Here is a 10,740-nt window from a genome sequence, read left to right as displayed (position 1 = left end):
TTCACTTGAAATATGTGCATTTGCTTCTCTCTAATTGTTTATATCGAACTCCTGCAACCAGTTTGCGTGATCAGAGACAGCATCCGGGAGAGCTGACCCACGCAGGGGCTGTGCGCCTAGTGCCTTCAACCCCCTTCTTTCGAACTCAGGGGTGATTTATGGCAACAGTAGGCGAGGCAATGTTTCCCCATTCCCTGGGGTAACAAGGGAGGCTGCATACTCCCATATCAGCCTCTTTATTGCCCCGTGTGAGCCGGAGAGATGGTATTGTCGGCCATCTTCCAATGCGCTCCTGGTGGCCCCCCACGACCCACAACTTTTTAGAGGATTTTCTGGGGTTAAAAAGTCGTCTTATACACCGGAATCTACAGTAAGTATAATTTGGTTTGCAGATCCTGCAAGGACCCATATTCAATAAAACTTTATCATTTCCACCACAAGTGGTTTCCCAAGTCGTCTACTGGTATATCGGTAAAAGTCCTTTGCACAGATGTTCTCCTTTGTTTTAAAAGAATGCCTTCATTCCATACTCTTGTGCACAATGAATACTACAGAGGTACTTAGAAAGGGCAGAGAGAGAAAGCTTACCCTTTTTGTAAAGTTGTTTTCCACCTGGCCAGAGTATTTTTTTTAAAAAAAATAATTTTTATTAACCGACCAATCAAATCAAATCAAATCACATCACATAAATTCTGAATTACAAAGCCGAATTTTAAATTTTTTGTTGGGGTACCCATATTTCAAGTTCTGAAGGGGATTCCAATCATCTTCTTACTGCTGCGTTAATATCCACAAATCTGTCCAAATAATGTTCATATTTCTATCCAGTCCTATCTTGCTGTTTCCACATCTCATCTTATTCATATATTTTTCTTTTTTCTTTGTGATCTCTTCTGATAATCTCCTTAAGCAAGTAAACACCAGCTATAATCCTGTGTGAATTTTTCCGTTCATCCAATCACCATATCGAGATGGTTTCCATATATCATCACTTCCATAAATAAAAGCACTCTTTCCATCATTAATCTTCGCAAATCTATCGCCTTATTTTAGTCCTCTGAAGAGGCTCGCCCGCAATATGAAAGCAGATCCATTCCTCCTCCCAGACGTAAGTCTTTCGACAGAACTTGCCAAAATGGTGACGCTGTTTTTTACTGCGTCATCCCAAAGCTCTTATACTTTCCACGATCTCCTTAAATCATGCTTTTGGTTAGAAAATGATCTCCACACAGTCTTAAATCATCAGCTTAGGTCATTTAAGCGGCATTTCTGACTTGTGGGGGGGATTCTTGGTTAATCACATAGAGAAAAGAAAGGAAAGTCCCCCCCCCCATCCAGTCCCATTGCCGACATACTGAGCCTTGGTGTGTCTTCTCATGATATATTCCTGTTTATCCGACCCGTCTTCTTTCTCAGAGATCTCTTCAATTAGCAGTCTTTACTCCCCATTCTTCCTTGAAATATGTGCATTAGCTTCCTCCTAATTGTTTCTTTTGAAGTTGCTGCAGCTAGAGGCGTGAATCAGAGACAGCGTCCAGGAGAGCCGAGGTCCACACAAGGGCTTTCTGCCTAGTGCCCCCACCCCCTCGAGTTCAGGGGTGGTATAGGGCACAGCAGGCAAGGGCAGCCCCCCCCACTCGCTTGGGGGGGCGGGAGGCTGCTTACTCCCATCACAGCCTCTTAATTACCTCGTGTGGGTCGGAGAGATGTTATTGTCAGCCATCTTCAAATGCGCCCCTAGTGGCACCCCCTGGCCAGAGTATTTTGCCCCAATGCATCCTCCACTGTCTTCAGTTTCCCTTTGTCCGGCAGAACAAACCAGGTGACAGCACTTCCTCTGTAGGGAAGTTCCACTAACCAGCAAGACAGGTGTTCATCGCGGAGATAATTGAGAGTCTCGGTTTTGCGCATCATCTTGACTTTCAAAGTTGTCTTTGCATAGACAAAAAAGGGTTCTTCCCAGGTAAAACGAGCTTCAAAAGGGTTCTCCCAGTTGTCTTGAGAGAAAAAGAATAGGTAACTGCCTATTTGAGGATTAACCTTCAAGCATGAAAGCAATGCCTCACATCAGGCAAGTGCAGTCAAAGGAGAAAAACTACCAAGTGCATGTCTACAGACCTTTGAAGTTTTAGAAGACAGAAAGGAAAAGACAAAAGGGGAAAAGCAGGGTCCCACGGGCCAAAATGTGGACTAAGTAGAGGGGCACTGTTTCCTTTGGTAGAAGCATCCAGGGACAGGAAATTTGGTGCCCTACAGATGTTATGCCCTAGCTGGCATGGCAATGGTCAGGGATGGTGGAAGATGTAGTCCCAGAACATCTGTAGGGGCAGAGCTTTGTCACCCCTCTCTCAACCCTTGCCCTTCTTTAAAATTGTAATATTTCAATGAACTTATGTATTTTGGAACTTTCAACTCTTTTATACTTTACAAACTCTCAAAAATTGGTCTGTAATATACTATTTAAAAAATCAGTTCAAGACATGCAACTTTAAAGCCACCCATTTGAAAGTGATAACTTTTCCACCATTGCCTGCCAGATTATGTACTTTAGAGAGTAAATGTTCCTTTGTTTGTCATTCCTGCTATCTTCAGGTGATTAAGCAATTCAAAGCATTAAATATTTGTTACTTATATTTTTTCAACATACCTTTGAAGTAGACATAGTTCGCAAGAAACATGCTAGTGCCTTGAGCTACGTTTCTAACCATTTCGGTTATTTTCCCATGAGTTTTCTTCTTCACATAATCATTTATTTGCTTTTCAGTCACTACATCGTCTTTGAAGTCAATAGCAAAGATCTCAGAATTGTAGAAACTTTGGAGATCATTATTGTACTTAGTGGCTATTTTGAGGCCCTTAGTTAAGTAGAAGGTATTCCCTGTGTTCATCTTTCCTGCTTTTTTTTTGAAGTGGTCAGCACCTTAAGGAGCTGTTGAAAACCTGTATGTATCTTGCTTGTGTCAATTGTTGTCAATCCAAGTCCGCTGTAGATCTGATTTTGGGTTTTAGACTTAGCACCCAGGCGAAGTGCTGAGAAAGCCATGGAGATACTCACAGGAGAGAAAAAAATATTTTTGGCACCTTGACGTGAAGTTACGTGTTTGGAGAATTTAAATGCAAAGTCAGCAATGCTGGAAGCTAGCTTTTCTTGAAGTAGATCTTTATCTCCATGACCATTGTGGACTTGAAGGACAATCAGTAACAAGGAGAAATGGATGGCGAGTTTCATTGTGATTTGAGATTTGCTTAAAACAAACAAACAAACAAACAAACCAAACATAACACAACACAGAATATGTTAGCACTCTCCTTTATAAACCCACTGAAAGGAATTCATTTTGATGAAATGCAAAATTCATTGGGAATGAGACACCCTTATTTGTGAGTGTGGCCCAGTTCTACAGAACTATGTAACAGAAATAATTCACTCTGCATACAGGGATGCAACCCACCATCTCCAGCAGGTTTGCGTGATCTCCTCCCTTCCCCAGCACCAGTGCAAGGTGTGCTAGTTTAAGGAGTGTCCTGTGGAGATGGTATACAGCCTCAATAGAACCTATTCCTATTCCTAACGTTACTTGCGTTTAAGAATGGCAGATAGCCTCTTAAAAACAGCCACTTCAGCAAGGGAGCACAGGGCTTGAGATTAAGCCCACACACCTTCATGAGCTATCTAGTTTACCTCCTACTGCTTTTGCCTGCAATTTCGTTCTATAGTTTTACACCCCCCCCAAAAAAATTGGCCAATCATAAACATTTCCATCCTTGTCCCTTTTGGATCATGAATTGTGAACAAACGTTCCACGGATCCTATTTTATACCTAAAGTGGGTTTATTATAAAATGTTCCCTGGTACCTTGGCATTTGGTCTGAGGGGCCTGAGATGTGTGGTTTTCACTCTTGCCCATAGAGTAAGCTCCCTTGCTGGGTTGCATTCAGTTTATAGCCCTGGCTAACTTCTACTTCCTGCTGCAGCAGGAAGGTAAGGGCAATTAGGTAAGGACACCTAGCTGGTTTGAAAAACGCAAAAAGTACAAAACTGCCTTGGCTGCCCAGTTGGAAGAGAGATGGCAGTGTGCGGAGCGTGACCTTGTTGGCTCTCCCTGAGGTTGTTGAACACAGTAGCTTTCTGGATTGGCCCGGGGAGATGGCGGATGGGGTGGGAGCACTGTATTGTTGCACCCTACCCAGTCTCTGAGATTCAGCCTACTGCCCGTACTAGCTTCCACGTGCTGCCGCTGGAACCAATTAGATCAGGGCATGTTTACTTTTTGTTACAAACACGTCCTTCTCTAATGGGCTGCTGCAGTGGTAGCTGGAGGTTAGCTACATGTTCTGATTTGATTGGATCCAGATGTCCACGTGGGTGCCTCCCAAATTCAAGTCCAGTGGGTTGTAGTTTACTAGTGGGATTTAGGATAGTTCAGCCCCCTGAGTACGGGCAGTTTTGTCCGTTGAGTGGGTGATGTTTGATATTTTACTATGTTTTACATATGCTGTAAGATGCCCAGAGTGACTGGGAAAACCCACGCAAATTAACATTCTCTTTGGATGCCTCAGAACTCAAATACCGTATTTTTCGCCCTATAGGACGCACCGGCCCATAGGACGCACCTAGTTTTTTGGGGGGGAAATAAAGGGAAAAAAATTATTCCATCCCCCAGGTCCGCACCCATGCTTCCCCCACTCCCAGCCCCCAGAACAGGCTGCTATCCGCAAGCCGTGGGAGAGCTGCGCGAAGCCGGAAGCCTGGGGCGTGCTGAGCTCAGCGCGCCCCAAGCTTCTGGGTGCAGGCAAGCTCTCCGCTAGCTGTGGGAGAGCTGCACGACTTCACGCAGCTCTCCCACGGCTAGCGGAGAGGTGCGCAAAGCCGGAAGCCTGGCTTTATATCTCATATTGCCTGATCAACCTGGACTATTGATAACCACCATCTCGACTATACATGTTACACAGAGGGCTCAAAGGAACTTAACGGCAGAATTAAAAAGATGAGCATAAATAAAAATAAGCAGGTTTTGACATCCTAAAAACTCTGTAGATGCAGGAGACAGCCTTCTTCAACCAACTGGGAATCCCACAGAATTGCAAATATTGAATTGGATGGGAAAGTGGCTCTTTGAGGCTGAGTTAGTCAACATTGTGTCACTGTAGTCATTGTTCTCAAAAGATGAACCTGCTCCTAAAGTCCATTGTCCCTAGTTAAAACCTTCCTGATTAATCATCTTTGATTGACTGACTACCTGCTCATACTACTTTTTATTATTATTATTTCTTCCTACAAATCTATTTAAGATCAGATCTTAGCATTGCTCATCTCTCCATTGCTGTTTTGCTCCAGCTACAGATCCTTTGTGGGGAGTGTTTCTGCAGGATCACATGGGTGTCCAAATATACATGTCTGTCTGACCATCCCTCCCATTAAAAATGGTCACCCTCTGGTTAAAAGTGACAACAACTGGCCCTACTTAAAAATACCCCAAAGTAAAATTGACTTGGGCAGAATATTCTACAATCAGGTTATTTCAGCGGCTGGCAGCAATAATGTTTTGTTTTCATCTTTGCTGTGCTGTTTACTGGGGGATGAAAGTGCCGCAGTCGGATCCTCCACACCAAGGGAGTCTTTAGCATATGTGCCTCCGGGGTGCAAAGATTCGCCCAGCACCCCCAAATTTAGTTTAGCCCCCAAATTAACTTTTATTATGCTTATGTCAAACACAACGCTTACACCTTATCTCTTATTTATGAAAGAAGGGAGGAGAAAGAAACACTTTTTTATTTGCTCATTTATTTTACAATGAACTTATACTCGTTGAGTCTGACAAGTGCTGCCCTTGTAAATGACAAGCGCCGCCACTGGCACAGTGCGTCTTTGATAAATGAGTGCACAAAGTCGAAAGTCCTTTAGTGAAACAGTAGGGATACATTGCGGTAATGCCTAGGTATATATGTATTTGGTTTTCCTAGCATGATCAAAATTATTTATTATTTCATAACAGGTAGATAATTAAGAGCTTAGGCAGCTTCAGTGACGGCCCTGCTCCACACTGAACCAGCATTTGTCAAGACATGGCTTTAACCAAACTGAGGTCAGTGAGCACATAGAGATTTCCATCATTTCCTCCTGAAACACAGGAGAGCATGGATCACAGATGATCAAGCTCTTAAATATATATATATATATATAACTTCTAAAAAAAATGCATGAATTATGCCAAATGTTTTAAAATGTCAAGCTGACGTTTTCTATTGTGCAGAAGCTGAGGGTCACATCAACAGCTACATCCACCTAGAATTCAGTTGACCTTCCCACCATAAACTCATCCCAGTTACGCGTCCTGATCTTGCTGAGAGCATTGAAGCTGTAACATTTCCGTGTTCTGATGAATACTTATCAGATGCTCTACCCTCCATGCTTATCTCATCTTCCTATATGTGTTCTGTGCCCATTTAGATAGCAAGCGTGCATACTGTGCCTCTAACGTTTGTTCTGTTTGTTCTGCTAGTTTCACTGTCCATTAGTTCCACTTTTCCCTATTCTTGTGCCAGCCTATTATACCAGTATATCAACTTAGTAGAGTTCCACATGACCCTATATCCTCGATCCATCTAGTTTCCCCCTTCTCCTAATTTAGTTAGGTACCTTCAGCAATGAGCAATGTTTGCCTCCTTGGCAGCCAATTGAGGCATCTGGCCTTTTCTCCTTCTGCCGGCAGCTATGAATCATGCTTAATTTAACCTTGAGAGAGCAGAACCTAGTATTCAAATAATTTCAATGAATAGTGGGGGCTTCAGACATGCTTCACATTCATTCCCAAAACAACAACAACAAACATATGGTTACATGAAACATACTCAATAAACACACAAGACGTAACTGGCTGTACTTTAGAATAAATAAGGTATACTATTCATTGACCCTGATGTTGGGAAAGATGGAGGGCACAAGGAGAAGGGGACGACAGAGGACGAGATGGTTGGACAGTGTTCTTGAAGCTACCAGCATGAGTTTGACCAAACTGCGGGAGGCAGTGGAAGACAGGAGTGCCTGGTGTGCTCTGGTCCATGGGGTCACAAAGAGTTGGACACGACTAAACGACTAAACAACAACAACATTCATTGTATCAAATTGTAGATTTCAACAGAAGTCTCATAAAGTTCAACGGAAAAAGCAGAAGACCCAGTGGATCATTTTATTCTCTAGTCAGTTCATGCATAAGGTTCATACAATGAATAGTATACCTTATTTATTCAAAAGTACAGCCAGTTACATCTTGTGTGTTTATTGACTATTTATCACATCCATTCCCATATGCCTTCCAGCTTGGCCATAGCACCCAAACTGCCTTGGCTGCCCAGTTGGAAGAGAGATGGCAGTGGGAGGGGGTGCAGAGCATGACCTTGTTGGCTCTCCTTGACCTCTCTGAGGTTGTTGAACACAGTAGCTTTCTGGATTGGCCCGGGGAGATTGGGGGGTGGGGTGGGAGCACTGTATTGTTGCACCCCACCCAGTCTCTGAGCTTCAGCCTACAGCCCTTCCACGTTCTGCTGCTGCTGGAACCAATTAGATCAGGGCTTGTTTACTTATTCTTTTCGTTACAAACATGTCCTGCTCTAATTGGCTGCTGCAGTGGCAGTTGGAGGTTAGCTACCTGTTCTGATCCGATTGGATCCAGATGTCCATGTCTACATGGGCTTGACTCAGCTATGCCACTGCATCCAATTCCAGTGAGTTGAAGTTTGATCCTGGGATTTAGGACAGTGGAGCCCTCTGGGAATGGGGAATCTTATCAGTGGAACGGACAATGTGTTACAATTCAGTGGGATTAAAGGGAGGATGTGCAGAGTAGCAATCCCTCTGGAAAAGCAAATAAAATAAAATAAAAATCTATATGGACACTTTAGAACAGAAACGAGTTTTCAGTTCCTTTGAAACTGATCCAAATGATGAAACCTTTAACTTGGACCCAGGTCTACCCTTGCAATTTAATTTATATATTCAGTGATCAAGAAAACGGTTGGTTTCTGATCAGAAATTAGTGGCTATCTAGCACAGCATCCTTTTCTCAGCGAGGTCAACTGGAAGCCTCTGGGAAATCAGCAAGCACAAGACTACTCTTCCCTCTTGGTTTCATACTGCCTCTGAAAGTGAAGGCAAAGCATAGCCATCTTGGTTGGTGGCCATTGACAGCCCTCTCCTCCATGAATTTTTCTAATCCTATTTTGAGGCCATCCAAGTTGGTGTTCTTTACTGCCTCTTGAGGGAGCAAGTTCCATAGTTGAACTGTGTGCTGAGAGAAGAAGTCCTTTCTTTTATCTGTCCCGAACCTTCCCCATTCAGTTTCTCACTCGCCTTTTCTCTAAGCAAAAAAGTCCCACATGCGGCAACTTTACTTCATACAGGAGCTGCTCTTTGTCATTTCTGAACCTGTTCTGCCTCTGCAGTATCCATTTTGAGGTGAGGCAGCCAGAACCGTACACAATATTCCAAATCATCTTGGGTGGAAAGTACAAGTGGAATGCCACAGGATTCTTTTCTGGGCTCATTGTTGCTCAACATTTTTATAAATGGCCTGGATGAAGGGATTGAGGGGGATGCTAATCAAATCTTCAGATGGTTCCAATCTGGTAGGGGGAGCTAATGTCACTGAAGATATAATTGGCATTCAAGATTTCCCTAACAGATTGGAATACTCAGCCCAAACTAACAAAGTGAATTGTAATAAAGATAGATTTCAGGTTCTGTACTTAGGCAGGAAGAAACAGCTGTAAAAAAATAAGATAGGAACACCTGGCTTGCCAGTAGTATATGTGAAAAAGAACTAGGGGTCTTCTTAGACCACTAGGAACAGTGTGATGAAGCGGGGGGGGGGGGGGAGAAGAGAAAAAAGCTAATGCTATTCTAGGTTGAATCAACAGAAGAACAGTGTCCAAATCAAGAAAAGGATACAGTCGTACCTCAGAAGTCGAACAGAATTTGTTCCGGAAGTTGAAACGTTCAACTTCCTAAGCACAGCTTCTGATTGGCTGCAGGAAGTTCTTGCAGCCAATCAGAAGCTGCGGAAGCCTCGTCAGATGTTTGGCTTCCGAAAGAACATTCAAAAACCAGAACACTCACTTCCAGTTTTTTATCGGGAGCTGAAACGTTCGACTCCCAAGGCATTTGGGAGCCGAGGTACAACTGTATTCATATTATATTTTATGTTTCCAAATGCATTATTTGCATATATTGCTCCATATTTCTCCCTTCCCCAAGATTCATTCATGTAACATATTTCTGATTGATATTACTATCATAGTACTTTTCCAAAAGAATCACACACCTCTTAAATCTGTGCAGTGCACAGAAACACCGTTTACCTTCCCACTGGAGCGGTACCTATTTATCTACTTGCACTTTGATATGCTTTCAAACTGCTAGGTTGGCAGGAGCTGGAACAGAGCAATGGGAGCTCACCCCATCGCGGGGATTCGAACCGCCAACCTTCCAATCAGCAAGCCCTAGGCTCAGTGGTTTAGACCACAGCGCCACCCATGTCCCTCACTATCTGCATACTACCTTTAATATCAACAAAACTGCAACACACTGACAAATCTCCCCATTTCTAGAGGACTAAGCTATCCTAAATCTCTTTATCAAACTACAACTCACTGGAATTGGACACAGCTTGTGAGATATAAAAACACTGGTCCCAATTGGGACCCTTGAAATAAATTCTGAGTAAAGTTAGTGAAGCAGCAAAAATTTATTTAGTTATCACAAAAACATACTTGCAAAATGGGTGTCCAAAGCAGGCACACCCAGTTCAGGTAAAGACGAGTATATATCACCTGTCTCCAAGTGCAAGTCCTTCCTCTGTGTGCAGAGGTCACCACCTATCACGACTGCCTAATTAAAATATTAAACTCTCTGTCCCCGCTGGAACCTCCCATTTCCCTTTACCCAAATAAGGAAGAATGTTCCTATGCTCTCAAACATTTGCTCAAGCAATAAGCCACATTCCGACCACCCTTTAGAGTTACATGAATTCTATCCTGCTGAAGCTTCTCTAGATAAACCAGATTCTATCAAGGACAAATCTTTTTATCACCTCACAGCTGCGACGGTGTCTCTGGGAAACAGCAAAGGCCCCAGTCGGGGGGAAAGCGTCGCTATGGCAACGTTGGAAGACAGCCAAAGAGCCACTTTGTCTCTTGTGGTCGATACTGGAGCTACACATTGCCTAGTGCCATCTGGTGGCCTGCTTCGGAACTGCACGTCTGTAAAAAATGGACGCTACGTGTCACTGGCTGATGCTTCCAAAAGACAGCTCACTGAGACTGGAATGCTTTACTGTTCCTTTATAGATCCTGAAGTGCAGGCTTTTGTGGTGCCTGAGATTGCCAATTCTCTTTTAAGTGTATCAGCTCTTGTTGCTGACGGTTTCAATGTGATGTTTGCTCTTTTTACAGGGATGGGAAGAAGCTATACAGTGTTGAGGGCAAAGATAGGCTGTTCGTGGTGGAGATGCCTATTGCTACTGTTGCTGTTGCTGACCCCCCTGAAGAGGCACAAGTGCAGTGTGCAAACGTACCACCACATGATAGTTGTGTTCACCTTTGGCATCAAAGATTTTCACGTGTCATGATCTTACGTTAAGAAGGCCCCTGAGAACACAGTTGGGTGCAAATTTAAGGGTTGTGATAAGTTCCTTGACTGCAGAGCGTGCAAGCAGGCCAAGGTAACCACATGCACATATCCCA

The sequence above is a fragment of the Podarcis raffonei genome, chromosome 1 (assembly GCF_027172205.1).
Source record: "Podarcis raffonei isolate rPodRaf1 chromosome 1, rPodRaf1.pri, whole genome shotgun sequence".
NCBI classification, from domain to species: Eukaryota; Metazoa; Chordata; class Lepidosauria; order Squamata; family Lacertidae; genus Podarcis; species Podarcis raffonei.
The sequence above is the reverse complement of the archived record's forward strand: the minus strand, read 5'-3'. Positions refer to the sequence as shown.